Source organism: Salmo salar, chromosome ssa03, assembly GCF_905237065.1.
Source record: "Salmo salar chromosome ssa03, Ssal_v3.1, whole genome shotgun sequence".
NCBI classification, from domain to species: domain Eukaryota; kingdom Metazoa; phylum Chordata; class Actinopteri; order Salmoniformes; family Salmonidae; genus Salmo; species Salmo salar.
Window position 1 is genome coordinate 54,966,479 of NC_059444.1, and position 27,421 is coordinate 54,993,899.

Consider the following 27,421-nt stretch of genomic DNA (forward strand, 5'->3'; position numbering starts at 1 on the left):
ATTTGTGAATTCTACATGTCATATATAGGACTGCACAATGACCTGCTGCTCTGCTGGTGGCAGAACAGCAGTACTCAGCCATCAGCAAGAACAAGAAATGTGCAACATGGTCATAGCCAACAATTCCATCAGGCTAAGAGAGATCCAAAGTGCAATCATAAATGACAACAATATCTTCGCAAATATCAATTATGTCAGCGTTTCCACTGTAGACAGAGTTGTGAAAAAAAATCAAATGACTAGGAGGGAGTTTTACTGTATTTCAATGATGTCTGTATATACTTCTTGAAGTTGTAGATACCCATAAGAACAGAAAACATTTCTACTTTACTAAACTGTCTGATTCTAGAATAGGCTATGCAAAACTACATTTATATTTTGTGTCTGTGTTACTATATAGAGAATAATGTAGCTGGAAGGACATGAAATGACCCACATTCTTGTTTTTGTGGACGAGGCTGGGTTCAATCTAGCCAAAGGCAGGAGACGTGGCCACAATCTCATTGGACACCGAGCCACAATTGGCACACCAGGCCAACGTGGGGGCAATATTACAATGTGTGCTGCCATTTCTGAGAATGGTGTGAGCACACATATTCCACACATTGGGCCCTATAACACCAAAATTCTCCTGGTACCAGAACACAAAAGAGATTGAGTTAGACCAGAGTTGCCAAATGATGTGACTGTGTGGGATAATGTCAGCTTCCCCCGAACCAACATTGTTAGGGACATATTTTGCTGTGCATGAAAGGATAACAATGGAGTTCCTTCCACCATCCTCCCCATTCCTGAGTTTTTTTCAGCATGGAGGTGAAATATATGACTATCAGACAAAAGATCAGATGTCCCTGTTAGATGCCATGAATGCTGCTTGTGAGGACATCACAGGCGATCATTGAAGGGGATTGTTGCGCCACGCAAGGAGATTTTTTCCCCCCTGTGCATCGCAAGGGAAAACATCAGATGTGACGTTGACAAATCTCTGGCCAGACCAACAATAGTGACAGGATGTCCACCAAGAAGATGGGAAATTGTAGTGTTACGTACTGTGAGGAGGTACAATTTATTGTTTTTTTTACAGAACTATAGCAGGTTTTTTCATTGTTGCGGGTATTTTTTTGTTGCTGCATGGATGTCATTTTGTGGCAAATTTTCTGTTCACTATATATGACTTTACATGTAAGAAATATGTAAAAATGGACATGCAAATGTGAATTTTCTGTTTACATGTAACACATTGCCTCAAAAACAAATGTACTGTATACATACAAATGTGCATGTCCTTTTCTGTGTACTACATTACTGTACAGTATTGACTTTTCCCAGTAAACTTTTACCTACTGTTGAAATCGGTATCTAAAAAGCTGTATATAACAAACATTTCCAGGGTTGACTGCCATGGTGAAAAAACATCTAAACATTTTAAACCAGTGCGAGACAACGATGACAAAAAAAAAAACATTTTGGTGGCATTGGCCAATTTACTGACACAGTAACTAGGTTTTGAAGCATGAATTAAATGTTTTGGGTGAGTTACAACATTTTCGCAGACACACAATAGAATTGTCCCATAAAACAGTTGTGACAATTGCACTTACAGTTTAGAGAATGTTAATACTGCTTCAAAAAAATGAGCCAAAGCGATTGAGAAACTGGAAAGGATAAGAAAAAAATTATATCATAAAAACAATTGATTTTTTTGTCCAAATGCTTTCAGGACTGAATTAGTGGTAGCAATACATTAACTTCCTATGCACAGTGGTGCTCAATGGAAAGGAAGATTTCTTTAAATCACAGAGTTTGACCCTTTTCACCTGAAAGTCACAAATGCGTCCAAGCTATATACTTAAATGTTTATTCAAGGATAAGAAAAAAAGAAATCACAAAATGACATGTAAATTCACAATGCAGATATGGTCCTACGTATGACTGCTAGGGAGCACTGCAGTTCCATCTACTGCAGTCATGGCTACCAGACGGCACTCACCCTCCTGCTGTCCTCTACCCACTTATCAATGATGGAAGTTTATACAATTTCTCCATCCGGGCCATCACTGTTTTTAGACATGACATCTTTTAGTCTGGTTCTAGATATGCCACCAGGTTATGGAACTTCATTTGGGTCTTTGCGGGACAACAAATATTCACTACTTGACATGTAAAATGCTTCTGCCTGCCAGCCAGCCAGCCACATCCAAAACAGTTGCACCTGATTCATTCTAGCTAGTCAAAGTACAGAAAAATAATCAATCAATCATTTTGCCAACATTGTCCCTAGTACTTTGACTTCGGTTTGCAGCATAACAAAGTCACTCACAAATATCGTTTATACAGATGTTATTAGCAACCTCTGGGGTAGCTACAGTGCCTACAGAAAGTATTCATAGCCATTGACTTATTCCACATTTTGTTGTGTTACAGCCTGATTTCAAAGTTGATTAAAATTATTTATTTTCTCACCCATCTACATACAATACCCCATAATGACAAAGTGAAGACATGTTTTTAGAAACCTTTGTTAAATGAAATACAGAAATCTCATTTATGCTGAACAAAAATATAAACGCAACATGTACATTTATGGAAATAAAATATCCTACATTTTCTATAAGCACATCACAAAATGTTTGCACACATTTGTTTACATGTTAGTGAGCATTTCTCCTTTGCCATCGACCAAACAGGTGCGGCATATAGAGAAAATGATTAAACAGCATGATCATTACACCTTGGACAATAAAAGGCCACTTTAAAATGTGCAGTTTTGTCACACAACATAATTCCACAGATGTCTCAAGTTTTGAGGGAGGGTGCAATTGGCATGCTGATTGCAGAAATGTCCACCAGAGCTGTTGCCAGAGAATTGAATGTTAATTTCTCTACCATAAGTCACCTCAGCTGTTTTAGAGAATTTGGCAGTACGTCCAACTGGACTCACAACCGCAGACCCCGTGTAACCACACCAGCCCAGGACCTCCAAATCCGGCTTCTTCACCTGCGGGATAGTCTGAGACCAGCCACCTGGACAGCTGATTAAACTGAGGGTTTGCACAACCGAAGAATTTCTGCTCAAACTGTCCCGTCTCAGGAAAGATCATCTGCATGCTCGTCTTCCTCACAGACTTCAGTGGGCAAATGCTCACCTTCGATGCCCATTAGTATGCATGCCGGAGAAGTCTTATTTAAGGATCAATCCCGGTTTCAACGGTCCCGGGAAGATGGTGTGTATGGCGTGTGTGGACGAGAGGTTTGCTGATGTCAATGTTGTGAACAGAGTGTCCCATGATGGAGGTGGGGTTATGGTATGGGCAGGTATAAGCTACAGACAACGATCACAATTGTATTTTATAGATTGTAATTTGAATGCACAGAGATACCGTAACGAGATCCTGAGGCCCATTGTCGTGCCATTCATCCGCTGTCATCTACCATATGTTTCATAATGATAATGCACAATCCCATGTTGCAAGGATCTGTACACAATTCCTGGAAGGTGAAAAATGTCCCAGTTCTTCCATGTCCTGCATACTCACCAGACATGTCACCCATTGAGCATGTTTGGGATGGTATGGATTGATGTGTACGACAGCATTTTCCAGTTCCCGTCAATATCCAGCAACTTCGCATAGCAATTGAAGAGTGGGACAACATTCCACAGGTCACAATCAACAGCCGGATCAACTATGCAAATGAGATGACTCGCTGCATGAGGCAAATGGTGGTTACCAGATACTGACTGGTTTTCAGATCCACCCCCCTACTTTATTTTAAAGGTGACCAACAGATGTATATCTGTATTCCCAGTCATGTGAAATCCATAGATTAGGGCCTAATGAATTTATTTCAATTGACTGATTTTGTTATATGAACTGTAACTCAGTAAAATCTTCAGTTGTTGCATGTTGCATTTATATTTTTGATCAGCATATGTATCTACACCCCTGAGTCAATACTTTGTAGAAGCACCTTTGGCAGTGATTACAGCTGTGTGTCTTTCTGGGTAAGTCTCTAAGAGCTTTCCACACTTGGATTGTGCAACATTTGGCCATAATTCTTTCTGCAATTCTACAAGCTTTGTCAAATTGGCTGTTGATTATTGCTACACAACCATTTTCAGGTCTTGCCATAGATTTTCAAGCAGATTTAAGTCAAAACTGTAACTCGGCCACTCAGGAACTTTCACTGTCTTCTTGGTATGCAACTCCAGTGTAGATTTGGCCTTCTGTTTTAGGTTATTGTCCTACTGAAAGGCAAATTAATCTCTGTCTGGTGGAAAGCAGACTGAACCAGGTTTTCCACTCGGATTTTGCCTGTGCTTAGCTCCATTCCATTTCTTTTTTATCCTGAATAACTCCCCAGTCCTTAACAAGCGTACCCATATCATGATACAGCCACCCCTATGCTCGAAAATATGGAGCATGGTACTCTGGAAGGTGTTGTATTGGATTTTCCCCAAACATAACACTTGGTATTCAGGACAAAAACATTTTTGGGTTTTGCCACATTTTTTACTTTAGCGCCTTTTTGCAAACAGGATGCAAGTTTTAGAATACGTTTTATTCTGTACTGGCTTCCTTTTCACTGTGAATTAGGTTAGGATTGTGGAGTAACTACCATGTTGTTGATCTATCCTTGGTTTCTATCCTCGGTTTCTCCTTTTTGTTTTTTACCCATCTACCAATATGTGACCTTCTTTGTGAGGCATTGGAAAACCTCCCTGGTCTTTGTGTTTGAAATTCACTGCTCGGTTGAGGGACCTTACAGGTAATTGTAAGTGTGGGGTACAGAGATGATTTAGTCATTCAAAAATCATATTGAACACTACTATTGCACACAGAGTCCATTCAACTTACGACTTGTTAAGCAAAAGTTTAATCCTGAACTTATTTCGACTTGCCATAACAAAGGGGTTGAATACTTATTAAATCAGGACATTTCAGCTTTACATTTATACATTTTGTACCAATGTCAGCAATCTAAAAACGGCATTAATTTTCAATATTCTTAGCAATGATTTAGGAATCCATGTGACTGAGTATTAAGGCAGCCACTTGTTGTTCTCTTCAATCAATTGGAATAAATTCATTAGGCCCTAATCTATGGATTTCACATTCTGACTGGCTGGAAGAAATCAGTCAATTGAAATAAATTCATTAGGCCCTAATCTATGGATTTCACATTCTGGCTGGCTGGCTCCCCAGTGGGTGGGCCTATGCCCTCCCAGGCCCACCCATGGCTGTGCGCCTGCCCAGTCAGAATGAGTACTTCCCCACAAAAGGGCTTAATTACCAAAATAAATAATCCTCAGTATCATCAGCTGTCCAGGTGGCTGGTCTCAGACGATCCTGCAGGTGAAGAAGCTGGATGTGGAGGTTCTGGGCTGGCATGGTTACACATGGTTTGCTGTTGTGAGGCCGGTTGGACGTACTGCCAAATCTAAAATGATGTTGGAGTAAACTTATGGTAGAACAATTTACATAAAATTCTCTGGCAAAAGCTCTGCATGGACATTCCTGCAGTCAGCATGCAAATCGTGTCCTCCTTCAAAACTTGAGACATCTGTGGCATTGTGTTTTGTGACAAAACTGCACATTTTAGAGTGGCCTTTTATTGTCCACAGCTGAAGGTGCACCTGTGTAATGATCATGCTGTTTAATGAGCTTCTTGACATGACACACCTGTCAGGTGGATGGATTATCTTGGGAAAGGAGAAATGCTCACTGACATGGATGTCGACAAATTTGTGCACAAAATTGGCGATAAATAAGCTTTCTGTGCATATGGAAAATTTTATTTTATTTCAGCTCATGAAACATGGGATCAACAGTTTACATGTTGTGTTTATATTTTTGTTCAGTAGTGTAACCTACCAATCAATGTATATCAAGTGCTGTGGAAGGCACAATCCTATGTTGCTGTCCAGAAATGAGAGCTTTACCAACTATGCCAAAAGCCTGGGGCTCTAATGGAGACTGTAGAACTGTCATCAACACATGCTTCTCTCTAGGAAAATGTGTGTGCCCAGGCCTCATAGGCATATCAAAAGGATCCCTGGTCACCAATGTAGCTGATTGATTTAGAGTGAGACATTTACATGACATTTTAGTCATTTAGCAGACACTCGTATCCAGAGCGATTTACAGGAGGAACTAAGTACAAGTGCCTTCCTCAAGGGCATATAAACTGATTTTTGACATAGTCGGCTCAGGGATTCAAACCAGCAACCTTTCAGTTACTAGGCCCAACACTCTTAACTGCTAGGCAAATGCACATGTGGTCTCAATGTCTAAATAGTGACGGCAGGGCTAGTTCAAACTGAAGGACTTGGTGAATAGATCATGGGAGAGAAAAGTGAGACAATGAATAAAGATGCTCAAACATGCATGTGTATCTCAAGTGGGTGTTCTTCTAAGACGCACTAGACTGTGTGAGACAAAATCCAGAATATAAAACAGGCATATGCATATGTGGCGAGGCGGGCCACTCTGGCGGGTCCGGCGAGGCGGGCCACTCAAGCGTCGGATCCTCTGGGCTGCACACTGGTGTGGGATCCTCTGGACGGGGCCCAGTCTCCGTACTCTCGAGGCTGGACTGACACGCTGGAAGCTTGGTGCGTGGAGCTGGTACAGGTCGTGCCAGACTGGAGGCACGCACTTCCCGGTCAGCACGAGAGGCGGGAACTGGCAATACTGGGCCATGGAGACGCACAGGTGGTCTTGATCGCACCGCCTGCACAACCCGTCCTGGCTGGATGGAACTAGTAGCCCTGTACGAGCGGGGTGCTGGTACAGGGCGAACTGGGCTGTGCAGGGGCTCGACAGTTACTGTGCGTAGAGCGGGCGTAGGGTAGCCTGGTCCTAGGAGGCGTACCGGCGGCCAGACGTGCTGCGCAGGCATCTTCCTGCCAGGCTGGATGCCCACTCTAGCACGGCATCTGCGCGGGGCTGGAATAGCTTGCACGGGACTGTGCAAGCGTATGGGCGAGATCGTGCGCACTTCTGCAAACTTCGGCGCCCTCAACTCCATACTTCTCTCCATGTAAGCACGGGTAGTTGGCTTCTGGCTTTTCCTTGCCCTAGCCAATCTACCCGTGTGCCCCCCCCAATTTTTTTTATTGGGGGTGCCACTCGTGCTCCTCCACCAGCGCGTTCATGGCCTCAAAACGCCTCCTCTCCGCCTCAATCTCCACCGGAGGGAGACGGTATTCCCCAGCCTGATGCCAGGGTCCGGCCCCGTCCAGAATCTCCTCCCAGGTCCATCTCTCACCATAATCCATATACTAAGTGTGCAGCTCCCTACCCCGCTGCTTGGTCTTGGTTTGGTGGGTAATTCTGTCACGTTCCTCGTATTCTCCCTCATCGGAAGATATGTCGAAATCACTCGATGACCAATATGCAGCGGGTTGACTGTTCCACATCATATTTATTATAGATGGAAACGACAAAACAAAATAAAAACGCAAAGGAGAAAGGTGACAGTTTCACAGGTGAAATGAAACACAGTGCAAAATACAATTACCCACAAACACACAAACACACCCTACTAATATAGGACTCCCAATCAAAGGCAACTCAACACACCTGCCTTCAATTGAGAGTCCAGCACCCAACCTACACATAGAAAACCTAACCTAGAACCTAAACCAACACTCACAACCCCACTATACCATAACCAAACATAACTCTGCCACGTCCTGACCAAATATAATACAAAAATACCTAAGTATATGGTCAGGACGTGACAGATAACTTGCTACGGCCCACCACCTAAGCTAGAAAACGAACTACAGTGAGGTCCAAAAGTATTTGGACAGTGACAATTGTCTTGTTTTTTTTTGCTCTGTACTCCAGCACTTTGGATTTGAAATGATACAATGACTATGATAAAGTGCAGAATGTCAGATTTTCATCCATAATGGGTGAACCTAATACTTTTGGACCTCACTGTAAACAAGTTAGCCAGCTAACTAGCCCTGTTGCCCCAAGGTAATTTTATAAGCAGCTAGCTAGCTTAATCTGGCTAGTGTGGCTTGACCGGACCGGGACCGACCAACATCAACCAAATACGAAAACTGTCTTATAAATTAGGGGTGTTTAACCTGTTATGGCTAGGGGGCAGTATTTTCACGGCTGGATAAAAAACGTACCCGATTTAATCTGGTTACTACTCCTGCCCAGTAACTAGAATATGCATATAATTATTGGCTTTGGATAGAAAACACTCCAAAGTTTCTAAAACTGTTTGAATGGTGTCTGTGAGTATAACAGAACTCAAATGGCAGGTCAAAACCTGAGAGATTCCTTTACAGGAAGTGGCCTGTCTGACCATTTCTTGAACTTCTTTGCCATCTCTATCTTTTACTAAGGATCTCTGCTCTAACGTGACACTTCCTACGTCTTCCATGGGCGCTCAGAGCCCGGGAAAAACCTGAATGTCGTCATCCCAGCCCCAGGCTGAAACACATTATCGCCTTTCTCAAGTGGCCGATCAAGGGACTGTGGGCTTAGGCGCGTGCCCTGGCCGCCCCGTCTTTGTGATTTTTCCTCTGTTTGCCGAAAAGGAGATTCCCGGTCGGAATATTATCGCTTTTTACGAGATAAATTGCATAAAAATTGATTTTAAACAGCGGTTGACATGCTTCGAAGTACGGTAATGGAATATTTAGATTTTTTTTGTCACGAATTGCGCACGACCCTGATTTACCATTTCGGATAGTGTCTGGGACGCACGAACAAAACGCCGCTATTCGGATATAACGATGGATTATTTTGGACCAAACCAACATTTGTTATTGAAGTAGCAGTCCTGGGAGTGCATTCTGACGAAGACAACAAAAGGTAATCAAACTTTTATAATAGTAAATCTGATATTGGTGAGTGCTAAACTTGCCGGGTGTCTAAATAGCTAGCCCGTGATGGTTGGGCTATGTACTTAGAATATTGCAAAATGTGCTTTCACCAAAAAGCTATTTTAAAATCGGACATATCGAGTGCATAGAGGAGTTCTGTATCTATAATTCTTAAAATAATTGTTATGCTTTTTGTGAACGTTTATCGTGAGTAATTTAGTAAATTGTTAGCAAATTCCCCGGAAGTTTGCGGGGGTATGCTAGTTCTGAACGTCACATGCTAATGTAAAAAGCTGTTTTTTGATATAAATATGAACTTGATTGAACAAAACATGCATGTATTGTATAACATAATGTCCTAGGTGTGTCATCTGATGAAGATCATCAAAGGTTAGTGCTGTATTTAGCTGTCTTCTGGGTTTTTGTGACATTATATGCTAGCTTGAAAAATGGGTGTCTGATTATTTCTGGCTTGGTACTCTGCTGACATAATCTAATGTTTTGCTTTCGCTGTAAAGCCTTTTTGAAATCGGACAGTGTGGTTAGATAAAGGAGAGTCTTGTCTTTAAAATGCTGTGAAATAGTCATATGTTTGAAAAATTGAAGTTTTTGTATTTTTGAGGAATTTGTAATTCGCGCCACGCCTATCATTGGATATTGGAGCAGGTGTTCCGCTAGCGGAACGTCTAGATGTAAGAGGTTAAATGATGATACCTAGCTATCTAGATAGAGGAGGTCCTTATGCTATGTTTTTTGGGTATAACATTGTTTGCATCCATCAGCTAGTTAGCTTTTATACTGACCAGCGCTGTCCAAGCGCTTGGGAAAGTGTGTGTCTGCCTCGTGCGGGAGGTACGAGACAACTTTACCAGCAGCATAGCATATGTATCGGTGAATCGCTATGACATATGAAATACGAATGATAGTGAAATCAACGTGTAATAACTAAATAAAAAACGTATGAATGTGTAATTATGTGACGCGTAGTCAGATTCAGGTCCTGATTAGTCAACAAGCTTATTTGATGCATCAAATAGTGATATTTTACTTTTTTTACACGCAAAGACCCAAACAGCGTTCCATATCAGGGCATTGAAGCCAACATCCTCTACCAGTGACTGGCTGCGTATCAACTGCTATCATTTCTGTAATCAACGCAGTGATTTTCTCACTTCTTCCCTCATTGCACTTCTTTCATGTGAAGAGCCTGCCTAATGTCTGTTATTGGGGGCCTGCTCTGCTGCCAGTTAGGGTCTCATGACACCTCCCTTTCGGATTGTTAATCACTGCACCTGTACTGCCACTGTAGCTCAATTCCACTTTGCAAAGTTTGCATTTCACCACCTTCTCATTTAATTTCTCAAAGTATTTCCATACAGGACTTCGCTGCTGACGCTAACCTGTCTCACTAGCTGCCATTTTACCAACTGTTAATGACGATGACATGTGGAGCGCTTTATATCCGTGACAAATCTTTTTAACCTGTTAGGGCGAGGGGGCAGTATTTACACGGCCGGATAAAAAACGTACCCGATTTAATCTGGTTATTACTACTGCCCAGAAACTAGAATATGCATATAATTATTGGCTTTGGATAGAAAACACCCTAAAGTTTCTAAAACTGTTTTAATGGTGTCTGAGTATAACAGAACTCATATGGCAGGCAAAAACCTGAGAAGATTCTGTACAGGAAGTACCCTCTCTGACCATTCCTTGGGCTTCTGGGCTCTGTTTATTGAACATTTAGGATCTTTGCTGTAACGTGACACTTCCTACGGCTCCCATAGGCTCTCAGAACCCGGGAAAAAGCTGAATGATGTAATTCCAGCCGCTAGCTGAAACACATTAGCGCCTTTGGTAAGTGGCCGATCAGAGGACCATCAGACTGAGGCTCGTGCACGAGGGGATCCCATGTTTTTATTTTCTCTCTTTGAACGTAAACACGCTTTTCCGGTCGGAATATTATCGCTTTTTTACGAGAAAAATGGCATAAAAATTGATTTTAAACAGCGGTTGACATGCTTCGAAGTACGGTAATAGAATATTTATAATTTTTTTGTCACGAAACGCGTCGGGGCGTAACCCTTATTTACCCTTTCGGAAGGTGTCTTGAAAGCACGAACAAAACGCCGCTATTTGGATATAACGATGGATTATTTGGGACCAAACCAACATTTGTTATTGAAGTATAAGTCCTGGGAGTGCATTCTGACGAAGAACAGCAAAGGTAATAACATTTTTCTTATAGTAAATATGACTTTGGTGAGGGCTAAACTTGCTGGGTGTCTAAATAGCTAGCCCTGTGATGCTGGGCTATCTACTTAGAATATTGCAAAATGTGCTTTCACCGAAAAGCTATTTTAAAATCGGACATAGCGAGTGCATAGAGGAGTTCTGTATCTATAATTCTTAAAATAATTGTTATGTTTTTTGTGAACGTTTATCGTGAGTAATTTAGTAAATTCACCGGAAGTTTGCGGGGGGTATGCTAGTTCTTAACGTCACATGCTAATGTAAAAAGCTGGTTTTTGATATAAATATGAACTTGATTGAACAAAACATGCATGTATTGTATAACTTAATGTCCTAAGATTGTCATCTGATGAAGATCATCAAAGGTTAGTCCTGCATTTAGCTGTGGTTTGGGTTTATGTGACATTATATGCTAGCTTGAAAAATGGGTGTCTGATTATTTCTGGCTTGGTACTCTGCTGACATAATCTAATGTTTTGCTTTCGTTGTAAAGCCTTTTTGAAATCGGACAGTGTGGTTAGATTAACGAGAGTCTTGTCTTTAAAATGGTGTAAAATAATCATATGTTTGAGAAATTGAAGTAATAGCATTTCTAAGGTATTTGAATAACGCGCCACAGGATTCCACTGGCTGTTACGTAGGTGGGACGAAATCGTCCCACTGGCCCTAGAGAAGTTAAATATGCGCATCTCCTCATACTAACGTTACAGCATTGTTGTTAAAATGTTATTACCCTTATTACCAATACCCTAACACCCACATGCCAATACCCTAATATTAATACGATCAAGTATACACCCATATCCTAGCCCTAAATTCCCTATTTGTTACTCATAGACCACAGTTCCTTTGCCAATACACCTCATCCCCGTTTCTTTTCTATCTCAGCCCTGTTACCCACTTTAGTTAGGCCTGTATTTCCAGTCACCAACAGTAACCCATATCCAGCTATTTTCTGCACATCCCAACTTTGTTATTTGCATATCTTAGTCCTACGACTTCTGACTTGTATACGCTAATCATTTCACAGATAAACTCATAGTAAAGGGGTATAACACATGTGCCCCAACCCATTCACTTTTTTTTACTACCACAAACTTAATGCCAGAAAGGATTTGAATGTGCAATAGATTACCTGTATGAGCTTTGTGTACCCCTACGCCCCATTAACAGGTAAATCCATGGGCATACTCATATAAAACAGTTCTACCCCAGCGACAAAGCCTCAAAATTCATACAAACCATGTCTACACTTGTATTTCAGCCCATAGCCACAGGACCTATGGGTACTGAGGGTGCACCCCCTGAAAAATCTGAATTAAACCAAAAAATCTCAATAAATAAGATATATTGTGTGTAATATATATATATATATATATATATATATTTTTAAACAGCACCCCCAAACTACTTCCCACGGCTATGTTTCAGACCCAATATTCTTAACGACCAGCTGTACACCTGCACGTCTATCCCAATATTGATAACCCCCCTAAAAACATGTCTACTGTACTTCAGCTCCAATTTAAATACCTAAGAAGTCTCCATCTGTGCTTGAACCAAATGAGACAACTAAACCAGGTTGTAATATGTGCAGAAGCCTGAATACTCATGAAGTCTAAACCAGGGCTACACCTTTGACCATCCATCTTCCTCCCACCTCCCCCACCACCCCCTCCAACTTCTCAGTCACACATCATATAGGTGACATATAGGTGACAGAGGGGAGCAGCCCACTCATAATATCACCCGTAATCACGACTGAAAGGAGGTGACATGGACTATAGAAGCCTGTAGTACCAACAGAGAAATCATTTTCAAGTGACATATGTCGTGTCTTTGAGCACCATTAAACTGAACACATGTTTATCAATTAACTCCCTGTAATTATTATTACGCGATTAAACTGATTAATCGTTTAACTGTAATTAACTAGGAGATTGGGGCACCAAGGAAAACATTCAGATTACAAAGTTATAATTTTCCTAATATAACTTTCCTATATTATAACATTATATATTATATTATAGTATAGGCCGATTATCTTCTGGTTTAAATGGTGTATTTTACCTCGCGTCCAGTCTCATTCCAAATGTCGTAAATTGTTGTACCTGCACGAATCCAGCCTTTACTAAAGTCATCCATACATCAATTGTCTTAAAATCATTTGTTTACTAAACTAAGTAATTCACAGAAAGCATACAGTAATTATCGTCACAAAGAATTTGTAGAGTAATGTGCCCTAGTGGGCTAAACAGGCATGGCTGGTGTCTTGTTAAACAAAGGGTCATAAAGGGCAGCTGAGGAGGCACACAGAGTTCATTAATATTAACAATTGATATGCTAACCCTTTGCACATGAACGCTCACTCATTCAGGAACAATTGCAATCAATATATATTTACGCTCAGTGTGTCGTCGGGATCCTTGTTGGAGAGTCGTTCTGTTGGAGAGTTCTCTCTCTCTCTCGGTTAGAATGGATCTTTCAAAGCGACATTCATTAATGTCGTTATAGAATGGATGTTTCGTCGGTCTTCGCGTTCAATGATATAATTTCTGCAGACTATTATTAATATCAAAGACTTGTTATTATTCTGTCGGTATCGGTAGTCTAAAAGTTAACTTTCAGTAGAGGAATTGGACGGTCAAACCTATTGGCCAACTCGCAATGGAGTGGAGGCCTGGTCTAAAGAAAGTAAATCAGGGTGGGGTTTTATACATGAACATAGAACAGGCTTATCACATGACGCCTGGTCCTGTCTGTGTCCCTGGGGGGCGTGCCGATGACTGATTTAAGGTTTGAACAGAAATAGATTCTATCACATTAAGATCAGTACATAGCATCTCAACGTATTACAAATATCTTTATCCTTATTAATACATTTTATACGACCATTTAGTTGCAAGTCCCATAGCTGAGGCTATTATATAAACAGTTTTATGGTAATATGGCTATATTGTCTCTTCTGAGTATCACAAAATTGTACCAAGCGGACCAGTTCGTAGCTGGATTCTTCACCAATCTTTTATACCTTCTCCAGAACATAAATGTCATTCGGTTCCCCAATTCTGTGAGTTAGAAGAATTTCCTGTGTCTCTCTATGAAACCCCTCTCTATCTCAACTGGGCCAGGCGGCAGGACATTTCCTTTGGAATTTACGACCGTTTTCACAGGGCCTGGGTAGTGAGAGGTAGGTAGGGGGATGGTGCAAGGGGGAGGGGGTCAACTGTGCTCCCTGTTCCCAGAGAGAGGGCAACGTCATGACACATATCCAATGTACATTCTCCATGAGCTCCTCTTGACAGAGCTGAGACAGTACTTCAGGTCTGGTGTGTTGTGGATACAGAGAGTAGGGTATATAAGCCTTTTAACCTGTTATGGCTAGGGGGCAGTATTTTCACGGCTGGATAAAAAACATACCCGATTTAATCTGATTATTAGTCCTGCCCAGAAACTAGAATATGCATATAATTATTAGCTTTGGATAGAAAACACTCCAAAGTTTCTAAAACTGTTTGAATAGTGTCTGAGTATAACAGAACTCATTTGGCAGGCCAAAACGTGAGAAGATTCTGTACAGGAAGTACCCTGTCTGACCATTTCTTGAACTTCTTTGCCATCTCTATCCATTACAAAGGATCTCTGCTCTAACGTGACACTTCCTACGGCTCACATGGACTCTCAGAAGGCGGCAAAAAGCTGAATGACGTAATTCAAAGCCCTGGCTGAAACACAAGAGCGCTTTTGCTAAGTGGTCTATCAGAGGACAAAGGGCTTAGGCTCGTGCACTGGCCGCCCCCGTCTTTCTGTTTTTCCCTTTATTTGCCGAAACACAGATTCCCGGTCGGAATATTATCGCTTTTTTACAAGAAAAATGGCATAAAAATTGATTTTAAACAGCGGTTGACATGCTTCGAAGTACGGTAATGAAATATTTAGAAATCTTTTGTCACGAAATGCGCCATGCGCACGACCCTTATTTACCATTCGGATAGTGTCTAGAACGCATGAACAAAACGGCGCTATTTGGATATAACGATGGATTATTTTGGACCAAACCAACATTTGTTATTGAAGTAGAAGTCCTGGGAGTGCATTCTGACGAAGAACAGGAAAGGTAATCAAACTTTTCTAATAGTAAATCTGATATTGGTGAGTGCTAAACTTGGTGGGTGTCTAAATAGCTAGCCCTGTGATGCCGGGCTATCTACTGAGAATATTGTAAAATGTGCTTTCACCGAAAAGCTATTTTAAAATCGGACATATCGAGTGCATAGAGGAGTTCTGTATCTATAATTCTTAAAATAATTGTTATGTTTTTTGTGAACGTTTAATTAGATAAACAGCCGAAGGAAAATATATCACTGGGTCGAATCGGGCACGCGCCTAATTCCATTGTCCTCTGATGGGCCACTTGGCAAAGGCGATTATGTGTTTCAGCCTGAGGCTGCCTCGTCATCGTTCAGGTTTTTCCCGGGCTCTGAGAGCCTATTGGAGCCGTAGGAAATGTCACGTTACAGCTAAGATCCTGACTCTTCAATAAACAGAAGCAAGAACAACACCTTGTCAGACAGGCCACTTCCTGCATGAAACCTTCTCAGGTTTTTGCCTGCCAAATGAGTTCTGTTATACTCACAGACACCATTCAAACAGTTTTAGAAACTTTAGGGTGTTTTCTATCCATATGTAATAAGTATATGCATATTCTAGTTACTGGGTAGGAGTGGTAACCAGATTAAATCGGGTACGTTTTGTATTCGGCGGTGTAAATACTGCCCCCTAGCCCTAACAGGTTAATGTACTTCTATAGACTATCCTATTGGTTAATTGTTCTGAGGAATAAAATATTTGGATTATGTCCCAAATGGCACCCTATGCCCTATATAGTGTGTTACTTTTGACCAGAGCCCTATGTGCCAGGGATGAACTAATCTGCATGGTGTCTTCCTTCCTCAGGGAAGTCATTGAGAAAAAAATCTGCAAAAACTCAGAGAAGAAATTCCAAGAGGACTGCTCTAAAAATAAACATACCGCACTGAATTAACATAGCTCAGAAAACTGCAACATAACATTGTTATACAGACTTACTGTCACCGAGCATATCACCGCTTGTAGCCTAGGCCTCAAAGTGTCTAGCAATGAATTGCAGGTTGTTGAAGGATTCCCTGGTTTCTATTATGTTCTGTCCTCTGGTTACCCTACTTGGTCCTCTGGTTACCCTATTTGGTCCTCTGGTTACCCTATTTCGAGGTCTTACCTGACAAAAGGGATAGGCTAATTAATTTGAGACAAGCATTGTCATGAAGGCGATTACATTAAAGATTTCATAAGACACCAAACGTCTTTCATCGTCCTGCTAGAATTCCATTTGGAGGTAATACAGTGAAGATCAAACTTTTTCACTTATGGTTTGTAACACTTATGGTTTATAATACTAAACATATGCATTTTCCTTTCAGGTTCTAGGATTACAGGCCACACCAACACAGACACCAGAGAGTCAGAGGTAAGTTCCAAATTACAGTTTTTATTTTAAATAGAAATTACAAGGTGAAATCTCTTTTTAAAATGGTACTGAACAGTACACAAACCACAAACAATATGATACAATGTTCAGGATGTTCTAGGCAGTGGCGGTTCTAGACCATTTCAACTGGAGGGGCCAAGCTGGGGTCAGTTGTACTGTTAGAGGGGCCAGTTACATTAGACGTTATTGTTGTCATATCGTTTTCTTCACTGCATTGCAGGCATTAGCAGGCAAAAGACCATGTTCATAATCATTTGTGTTCCGCGTTGCCACTGTCTAATAACGGATGTAGAAAAAGAAAGATAGCAAAAATGAGTTATGTAAAAATGATTTCATACTCCACATTTAGGGGGGCCACAAGGGGTCCAAAATTGTTGTCACAGGGGCACTGACCCCCTCCCAGAACCGCCCCAGAACCGCCCACATTTCTTCTGTTCCACAAAACTCCAATCAATGTGCAAGTTAGTCCAATTATGTGTGCTCCGTTTTGTTTTTTAAGTTCTACAGTTTCACCCTCCTGAACAGACCTCAGGCCTCTGTGCTGGGTAGGTGGGCTGTACCCTCAGAGGGCACAGGCTGTGCCGTTCCAGCCATGTGCTTAGTGACATATGGCCACCTCACTGGCAAGCAGCCGCTGTGATAAAGATGAACACCTACGGTGACGTTGGCAGGTCACCACTCATCATGTGCGTCATCATCCATATTAGCTTCAGAAAGCTGGAGTCAATAATGATGTCCCACCCCACTCTCATCCAACCCTCGAGGCAACCCTGATGCACCCTCTCCACTGTCATCCACCTCTTCCTTCATTTAGCACTCAGCAACCACCAACCCCTCATGATCCACCTCTTACTCTCAAACACAATGGTCTTTAACTACCCGAGTCAGCAGGCCTAATCAATTCATCGATGTCACGATCGTGTTTAGAGACGAACCAAGGCGCAGCGGATGTTGAGTTCCACACTATTTATTATAGTGAAACTTTGAACAAAACAAATAAAGAAACACCGAAACATAACTAAGAGATGCACAAACACAAAACAATATCCCACAAACACAGGTGGGAAAAATGCTACCTAAATATGATCCTCATTTAGAGAGAACGATTCCCAGCTGCCTCTAATTGGGAATCATACAAATCACCAACATAGAAATAATAAACTAGAACCCCACATAGAAATAATAAACTAGAATACCCCCCAGTCACGCCCTGACCTACTACACCATAGAGAAACAAGGGCTCTCTATGGTCAGGGCGTGACAGTGGATGCTTCAAATAGGCTTGATTTAGATTACCTGGTGCAATAGTCCCAAAAGTGCAAATCCCACCCATCTGGCACTTTAGGTCTGGTGTAGATCTATCCAGTCCTATGACTTCTCAGTGGTACTGACAGAAAGGAGATGGGGCGAGGAAACTATTTAGGAGTCAGTCTCTGACTCAACGGGACACATCATGTTTTTTTGCATTTAGGCTGATGAGCGGCCATTTCCACGGACTCTGATTCCTTTGATGACAACAATATGAGATTGCCTGAACAACTCAGAAATTAATTCAATTTACCTAATAAAGACTTCCTACTCTACTTACAAATAAGGTCAAATTTTTCAAAACATGTGGGAGAGTAGATTGGAAAACAATTTTTGGGGATTTTTTTTTTGTCCAAAAGACATACTGTAGCTAGTTTACTTTATAAATTCCTTAATAACTCCAGATCTTCTGTATGCCACGGTGTAGCACTGTGCTGGGAGAATAATTTGGGTGTCCACCTTTCTCCGGAAACATGGGAAATATCTGGAAAAATATGCACAAAGAGTCCAACTGTGTTCGGAATAAAATCATCAATTAAAAATGTCTGCGTAGAGCATATCTTACTCCTAGGAAATTGAAAGTCATTAAAAGTGAAAGTGTCTGACAAATGTTAGCTCTGTAGTGGTGGCAATGGACGATTTATACATATGATCTGGAAATACCCTAAATGAATCCGATACTGGTCCATGGTATTGAAATCAGTTTCAGCCATTATCAGAATATCAGTCCCTTTGGATATGTCTATTGAATCATCTTGGAAACAAGTTGAGTTGATGTCCCTTTCGTGTATGTGCGCTAAACGTCACTGAATTGGAAGAATAGTGATGTTGTGTCAGAGGAAATGTGGATCAGAACTTATCTTGACACACTTATGTTGGAAAAACTGTCCTGAATTTTGAATTACGTCGTAACAAGATGTGGGATGCAATTACAGGCCTGATTTCTGATGCCCATCTCTACCAATAACTGAGAGGATGGATGTGTGGATGCCTGAGGGCCGGTTGTCCAGACATGGATTGGTCCTGGTCCTGGTCTGTGTCCAGGGGCACCGGCCCTGGATGTTTACGTATTTATATGGGTAGGCTATAGCCTATAGTCTACTCCTGCAGATGCTTGAACATTGACGTCAATCTTAAGAAATGCACACCCTCCCCCCTCCCTTCCCATAATCTAGGATGTTAACATTATATAATGATCTATGAGAATGTTTGAACTGCTTTGTTTTGTAATGTGCCATATTTAATGAATTTACTGAATTGGTTGACTATAGAGCTAATATATGTACAAATATTACAGTATATTCATAAAGAAAAAGGCTGATGAGTGGCCATCAGGCCGAAAGACCTACCTGATTGATTGGCGTGTTATTAAAGCTCATCCAGTACACTTCATATTCAGCATTTATAGGACAAAACAACGTTTTTGGAGAAGGAATTACTGAAATAGGTTTTGAGCAGTCATTACAATTCCTCAGGCATTCAGAGGGTATCACCTGACCATGGGGACTCGTCTGTGGTGATTTCTTCTCTTCCCAAGGAAGAGGAATATCTCAAAGTGTCAGCATTTAAACATTCAAGTACTACACTTATTTTCAGCAACCTAACTTCAAATCGTTAAATAATATAGACGCAATTCGATGGCTTTGTGTGCGCTATTGTGCTAGATCAGAGACAAATTACATTTAACGAAAGGGGATTGAGGATTAGGGTTCAATAGGTCTGTTTTCTCCTGAAAACAAGATTATGTTTTTGGTGCTTGACTTGGGCAGTAGCTCACCGAAGCTGAGTACCGACACCTCGAATAGAAGTTCAGAATATTGTGGAACTCCTGCACCCAGATGTAAACAGTACCGGCACCCATTTCAGTCCAAGTCAAGCACTGGATGGTTTTATAAAAGAGTTGTTTACAGGTATTATACACAAGAGATGTTTATGTTTTTGCTGAGGCCTCCATGATCTCACTGAGAGAGGGGGAGCTACAGAATAACATTTACATTTTAGTCATTTAGCAGATGCGCTTATCCAGAGTGACTTACAGTAGTGAATGCATACATTTCATTAAAAAAAATTGTGTACTGGCCCCCCATGGGAATTAAACCCACAACCCTGGCGTTGCACACACCATGCTGGCGTTGGAAACACCATGCTCTACCAACTGAGCCACAGGGAAGAATAACAAAGATGACAATGTTCTTATGTTCCTAAACATGTATAATTGTACACGTGTATCAAATCAAATCAGCCTAGTACAATATATTGTGGGGTATCTAATGGGACACTTAAATGTTGTTTGTCACAATATAAATCTGAGAGTATATAAATGAAAAGATATAGTAAGCTGTCAATAGTTACAGCGATTTTCTCCCTCTACCTCAAAAGCCCCGTCAAGTCGTTTGTCTCAAGGATACCAAGAAAAAAAAGAACATAAAGCAAATGTGGTCAAGCATTTAAACAACAATCACTGTCTACGAGACCCTCTAAGTTGGCAGACGTCTGACATTTTTTGTGGATGAGACCTATAAAAAAATAGGTCCCATGTCTGCTTTGCTAATCATTGTAGAAAAACACTCTTCAGTTACAAGAAAGATGGAACACCGGTAAATCTTCATCCCCTGCCTAACATAAACAGACGGGGGAGCATACCACTGCATTTAAGACAAGTGGGAAAACATATTGATTTAAAGTGGTTCTGTTATAACAGCAAAACTATTGGTTTATCACACTGATACATTTTTATGTGTGTATGGGCCTTGAACTTAGCCAGAGGTTGAGCCATCTATCTTGGAAAATAAACAGTATCATAAGAAAGCAATTGTTGATGTAATCCTGGCAAGATGAAGGGGTTCTCTTCAGGACACCACATTGACATATGAATTTGCTCAGACACTCCCAAAAAATACCACCAACTGACTTTGTACTTTGGTACATACCGTATGAAGTCAATTGGCTGTTTATTCTACTAAGGGATACAGGTTACATCTCTAGCTTTGAGCCCTAAAACTATCGGTCATTTCTGACCTTTCAAGCAAGACAAACAATGAAAGGAATATGCTGCATCTTAGAGGATAGAGAAGGAACATTTTGTCTGAAAGACAACTGGCAATAGTTCAGTGTCAATATCATATCAGAAGAAGAATTTGAGCAAACACATTCCTCTTTGTCTACCTTGGTTTCTCAAATGACTGCCTCGCCTGGTTCACCAACTACTTCTCTGATAGAGTTCAGTGTGTCAAATCGGAGGGCCTGTTGTCCCGACCTCTGGCAGTGTCTATGGGGGTACCACAGGGTTCAATTCTCGGGCCGACTCTTTTCTCTGTATATATCAACGATGTCGCTCTTGCTGCGGATGATTCCCTGATCCACCTCTACGCAGACGACACCATTCTGTAAACCAGACAGTAAACTCTACTTCCAGACTCACATTAAACATCTCCAATACAAAATTAAATTGACAATCGGCATCATATTTCGCAACAAAGCCTCCTTCACTCATGCTGCCAAACATACCCCGTAAAACTGACTATCCTACCGATCCTCGACTTCGGTGATGTCATCTATAAAATAGCCTCCAACACTCTACTCAGCAAACTGGATGCAGTCTATCACAGTGCCATCCGTTTTGCCACCTAAGCCCCATATACCATCCCACCACTGCAACCTGTATGCTCTTGTCGGCTGATCCTCACTACATATTTGTCGCCAGACCCACTGGCTCCAGGTCATCTATAAGTCTTTGCCTTATCTCAGCTCACTGGTCACGATAACAACACCCACCCGTAGCACACGCTCCAGTAGGCCACATTTCCTTCCAGTTCTCTGCTGCCAATGACTGGAACGAATTGCAAAAAAAAATAAAAAATTACTAATCAAAAAAAAATAAAAAAAATTATAAATAAATAAATAAACAATTTCAAGAAAAATAAATAATACAAAATAAAATAAAGAATCGCTGAAGTTGGAGACTAATATCTCCCTCATTAACTTTAAACATCATCTCACTGAGCAGCTTACCAATCGCTGCAGCTGTACACAGCCCATCTGTAAATAGCGCATCCAATCTACCTACCTCATCCCCATATTGTTTTTATTTACTTTTTTACTCTTTTGCACATCAGTATTTTTACTTGCACATCATCATCTGCACATGTATCACTCCTGTGTTCATTTGCTAAATTATAATTACTTCGCTACTATGGCCTATTTATTGCCTTACCTCCTCACACCATTTGCACACACTGTATATAGACTTTTTTGTATTGTGTTATTGACTGTACGTTTGTTTATTCCATGTGTAACTCTGTGTTGTTGTTTGTGTCGTACTGCTTTACTTTATCTTGGCCAGGTCACAGTTGTTGTCACGTCCTGACCAGTATAAAGGTTATTTGTTATTGTAGTTTAGTCAGGACATGGCAGAGGGTATTTTGTTTATGTGGTTCGGAGTGGTGATTTATGTAGTAGGGTGTTTGATTTATTATTTCCGGGTTTTGGTCTATGTTTTGTATTTCTGTTCTTTCTGGTATTTCTGTGTAGGTTAATGGGGGGGGTTGCACTCTCAATTGGAGGCAGGTGCTTTCTCGTTGCCTCTGATTGAGAGTCCTATATATGGGTAATTGTTTGGTGTAGTGTTGTCGGAGATTGTTTCTTGTTTTGCGTGTGTGAGCATGACAAGACTGTTTTGTTGTTCAAGAGTTCTTAATTTTGTATTTTTGGTGTTCTCTTGATTTAAAATAAATTAACAAGATGAGCATCCACATTCCTGCTGCGTTTTGGTCCTCTATCCCCGACGACAACCGTTACAGTTGTAAATGAGAACTTGTTCTCAACTGGCCTACCTGGTTAAATAAAGGTGAAATAAATAAAATATATATTGTTTTATTATGAATTATAATTGAAAACGTAGTAACAAAAATGTGACTAAATCATCATTGCAATAACATGCATGTAGTGGTCTGGGTGTAGCTGGTGCAGAGGAGTCAGGCGCAGGACAGCAGAGATGAGTAACACAAGTAACTTTACTCAAATATTCCAATAACATGTCATAATACCGAGCCCACAATAACGGACCGAACATACATAAAACAATCACGCACAAAAACCATGGGGAAAACAGAGGGTTAAATAATGAACATGTAATTGGGGAATTGAAACCAGGTGTGTAAAACAAAGACAAAACTAATGGAAAATGAAAAGTGGATCGGCGATGGCTAGAAGACCGGTGACGTCGACCGCCGAACGAACAAGGAGAGGGACCGAGTTCGGCGGAAGTCGTGACAGTACCCCCCCCCCCTTGACGTGCGGCTCCAGCAGCGTGTCGACACTGACCTCGGGGATGACCCAGAGTACGAGCAACGAAGGGTCCAAAACGTCCTCCACCGGCACCCAGCATCTCTCCTCCGGACCGTACCCCTCCACGAAGTCGTGACAATGCAAATACAACGCCAAGGTAGCATATTACAATAACGTTCATGAACAAGCCACTGTAAATGCATACACATGCTTATAAAGGTTTATAAATAATGAAATACGTGTTGGTAATAGTTCATAAATAACAATATTTATCCATGAAAGGTAACAAAGTGTTACAAATGTCAACAAATTGAGCCACTGGGGAAAACAGCTAGACTGTCTAGTTCGTTACCTCAGCGTCTAACGCTGGCTTTTAACATTGAGGGTCATTCATTGGTAAAGTTTGGCTTTTCTTTTTAAACAGCAAGCAACTTTCTACTTTAGAGGTGTAGACTGGGGTAAGCTAATTCTGTGGGCAGGTGTTATTTTGACAATGTCAGCCTTTTCCCTTGAAACGAGTTTCACCCTGCCTGTCACCTTAGCAGAATTCTCCACGGAGCTGAATCAAGTACACTGCACAAGATCTGCTGAGATCTGAGATTCAGAAGTGAACTCAATTGAAATCATTCGCAATTATTTTATTCCTGAAGATGTGTTCTCTATCGATTTACACACATTGGAAAACATATTTAAAATACATCAGATTACATTTCTGTTGGCACTAATATCACTCCATATTAGATATGAATTATTACACCCAAAGTTTAATCTCACACTTTGGCTTGCTTAGCCTCTTTGGTTGTCTTAGCAACAAAGGGAGATATCATGTAACAAGTGATTCACTACTGCCTTCTGACTGTATCCCTATCTATCTAGGGTTCAGAGAAGGGCAGAACATGCTAATGAAATCAGCACACGGCTTTGGTTTAGGAAACATCTGTTCTGGATATCTGGAAACACATTTCCCTTGGAGGAAATTAAAATGGGAGATCTAGGCACATCAAACGTATAGATAGTAGTAGTAACTGACAGTGAGGTGTGAGGTCAAGGTACTAACATCCTTTTGTAACCAGGCTAGACTACAGCACATCATATAGGATATTGTTTGTTCTGTCAGTCAACATTTTAGATCAGTTTAGGAAAGAACCTGACAAACTTTTTCCGCATCTCGCAATGCCACTGAAAACCTGTCTACAAATGATGTGTATATAAAGCGATATTATTTTGATGTGCAACATTCTATTTGAGCCCTTCTAGGTCAAATATTCATCAAGCTGTTATAATGCTCAATGCAGCCGTTTGGTCACATTTACATAAGTTGTTTCATTAAATATGTAATATTATGCTAAATGAATATACGTTTCTGTAAAATCGGTAGCATGAACATATTTATTGTCTTTGTGGTGGCTATTTAGGTAAAGGGGATACCTAGTCAGTTGCACATGCATTCAATTGAAATGTGTCTTCCGCATTTAACCCAACCCCTCTGAATCAGAGAGGTGCAGGAGGGCTTCCTTAATCAATATCCTCAGCGCCCATGGGTTCAAGGGTTAATTGGGGGGGGTAGAACAGCAGATTTTTCCACCTTGCCGGCTCAGGGATTCGAACCCAACGCTCTTAACCTCTAGGCTACCTGCCGCTGCAGCTGTTTGATTCATTGTCTACAACATATTACTTATTTCCTTTGATCAGAGATCCACTCCATGGAATTGGTATAAAGCCCTTAAACTGGCTAGCACTCACACAATCGCCTTATTAGCAATTGCAAATTTGATATCAACACATTTTTCTCCATTTGTCTCTCTCTTTCCCATTCAGTATTCATCTTCATGCATATCAATGTGTTTCACCACAAAGGGAGCCTAGACTTCAGGGTGGATTATACAACATACAATTTCCTTGTTATTAGTTCAGGGCCTTATTTTTCAATCGTGTGTAGGCACAAATCTGTGCGTAAACCAAGCATAGGATCATTTCCACGCAAAGTGTGAGATTTATCAATATGAATGTTTGCTTGAGAGTGTGCGTAAATTTACGAACAGGCCTACACACAGTGGCAAGCGGTTGAATAAGGGAACTACTTGTCAAGCATAGAATGGGCAGAGGACACTGTACAAACTGCCTCTGGAAGCAAAGTCAACACAATAACTGTTTGTCAGGAGCTTCATGAAATGGGTTTCCATGGCCCAAGCAGCCGCACAAAAGCCAAAGATTTTCATGTGCAATGCCAAGCGTCAGCTGGAGTGGTGTAAAGCACGCCGCCATTCGACTCAGGAGCAGTGGAAACACGTTCTCTGGAGTGATGAATCACGCTTCACCATCTGGCAGTCTGACTGACGAATCTGGGTTTGGTGAATGCCAGGAGAATGCTACCTGCCCAAATGCATAGTACCTACTGTAAAGTTTGGTGGAGGAGGAACAATGGTCTGGGGCTGTTTTTCATGGTTTGGGCAAGGCCCCTTTTTAATTTTTTTTAACCTTTATTTAACTAGGCAAGTCAGCCAGGAACAAATTCTTAATTACAATGACAGCCTACTGGAGAACAGTGGGTTAACTGCCTTGTTCAGGGGAAGAACAACATATTTTGTCTTGTCAGCTCAGGGATTTGATCCAGCAACCTTTTGGCTACTGGCCCAACACTCTAACCACTAGGCTACCTGCCGCCCCAATCCAGTGAAGGGAAATCTTAACACTATAGCATACAATGACATTCTAGACGATTCTGTGCTTCCAACTTTATGGTAACAGCTTTAAGAAGGCCCTTTCCTGTTTCAGCATGACAATGCCCCCGTGCACAAAGCGAGATCAATACAGAAATGGTTTGTCTAGATCGGTGTTGAAGAACTTGACTGGTCTGCACAAAGTCCTGACCTCAACCCCATCAAACACCTTTCTGATGAATTGGAACACTGACTGTAAGTCAGGACTAATCGCCCAACATAAGTGCCTTCATCAATTTCCCCACAGCAATGTTCCAATATTTAGTGGAAAGCAGTCCCAGAAGAGTGGAGGCTGTTATAGCAGGAAAAGGGGATTAACTTCATATTAACCTCTCTCAGGGAGGTGGGACGCTATTCAACAGCCAGTGAAAAATCAGAGCGCCAAATTCAAAACCACAAAATGTCATAATTCAAAGTTCTCAAACAAAGGACTATTTTACACCATTTTAAAGGTACACGTCTCCTTAATGTAACCACATTGTCCGATTTCAAAAAGGCTTTATGGCGAAAGCATAAAGTTAGATTATGTTAGGACAGTTCCAACACAAGAAAAAGAACACAGCCATTTTCCTAGCAAGGACAGGCGTCACAAAAACCAGAAAACCAGCTTAAATTATGCACTAACCTTTGACGATCTTCATCAGATTACACTCCTATGTCACAGTTGTCGTTATGTTGAAGGGAGGACCAATACGCAGCGGGAATGTCGATGCTCATCTTTAAATTTATTAAATAAAGAGACCGCGAAAAAACAACAAAACAGTTAGAACGACGAAGGACAGTTTCACAGGCTAAATGAATACTAGCAGTGCAAAATACAACTACCCACAAAACCCAAACCAAACACACACCTAATTATAGGACTCTCAATCAGAGGCAACTAGAAACACCTGCCTCCAATTGAGAGTCCAACACCCAAACCTAAACATAGAAAAACTAAACTAGACAGAACGTAGAAATACATACAAAAACACAAACACTCTGCCACGTCCTGACCAAAACTAATACAATTACTCCCTCTGCTGATCAGGACGTGACATCCTAGGACATCATGTTACACAATACATGAATTTTTTGTTCGATCAAGTTCATATTTATATCCATAAACCCCATTTTACATTGGCGCGTGACGTTCAGAAAATATTTTGCCTCCAACACTACCGGTGAATCAGCACAACAATTTACAAAAATACTCGTCATAAACATTGATAAAATATTAAACTGTCATTCAAAGAATTATAGATGAACATCTCCTTTATGATAACGCTGTGACAGATTTCAAAAAAGCTTCAAGAGGAAAGCACACTTTGCAATAATCTGAGTACTGCGCTCAGAAAAATACACTAGGCAGTACAGATACCCGCCATTTTGGAGTCATCTAAAATATTAAATAGCATTAGAAATATTCAATTACCTTTGATGATCTTCATCAGAAGGCACTTCCAGGAATCCCAGGTCCACAATAAATGTTGCTTT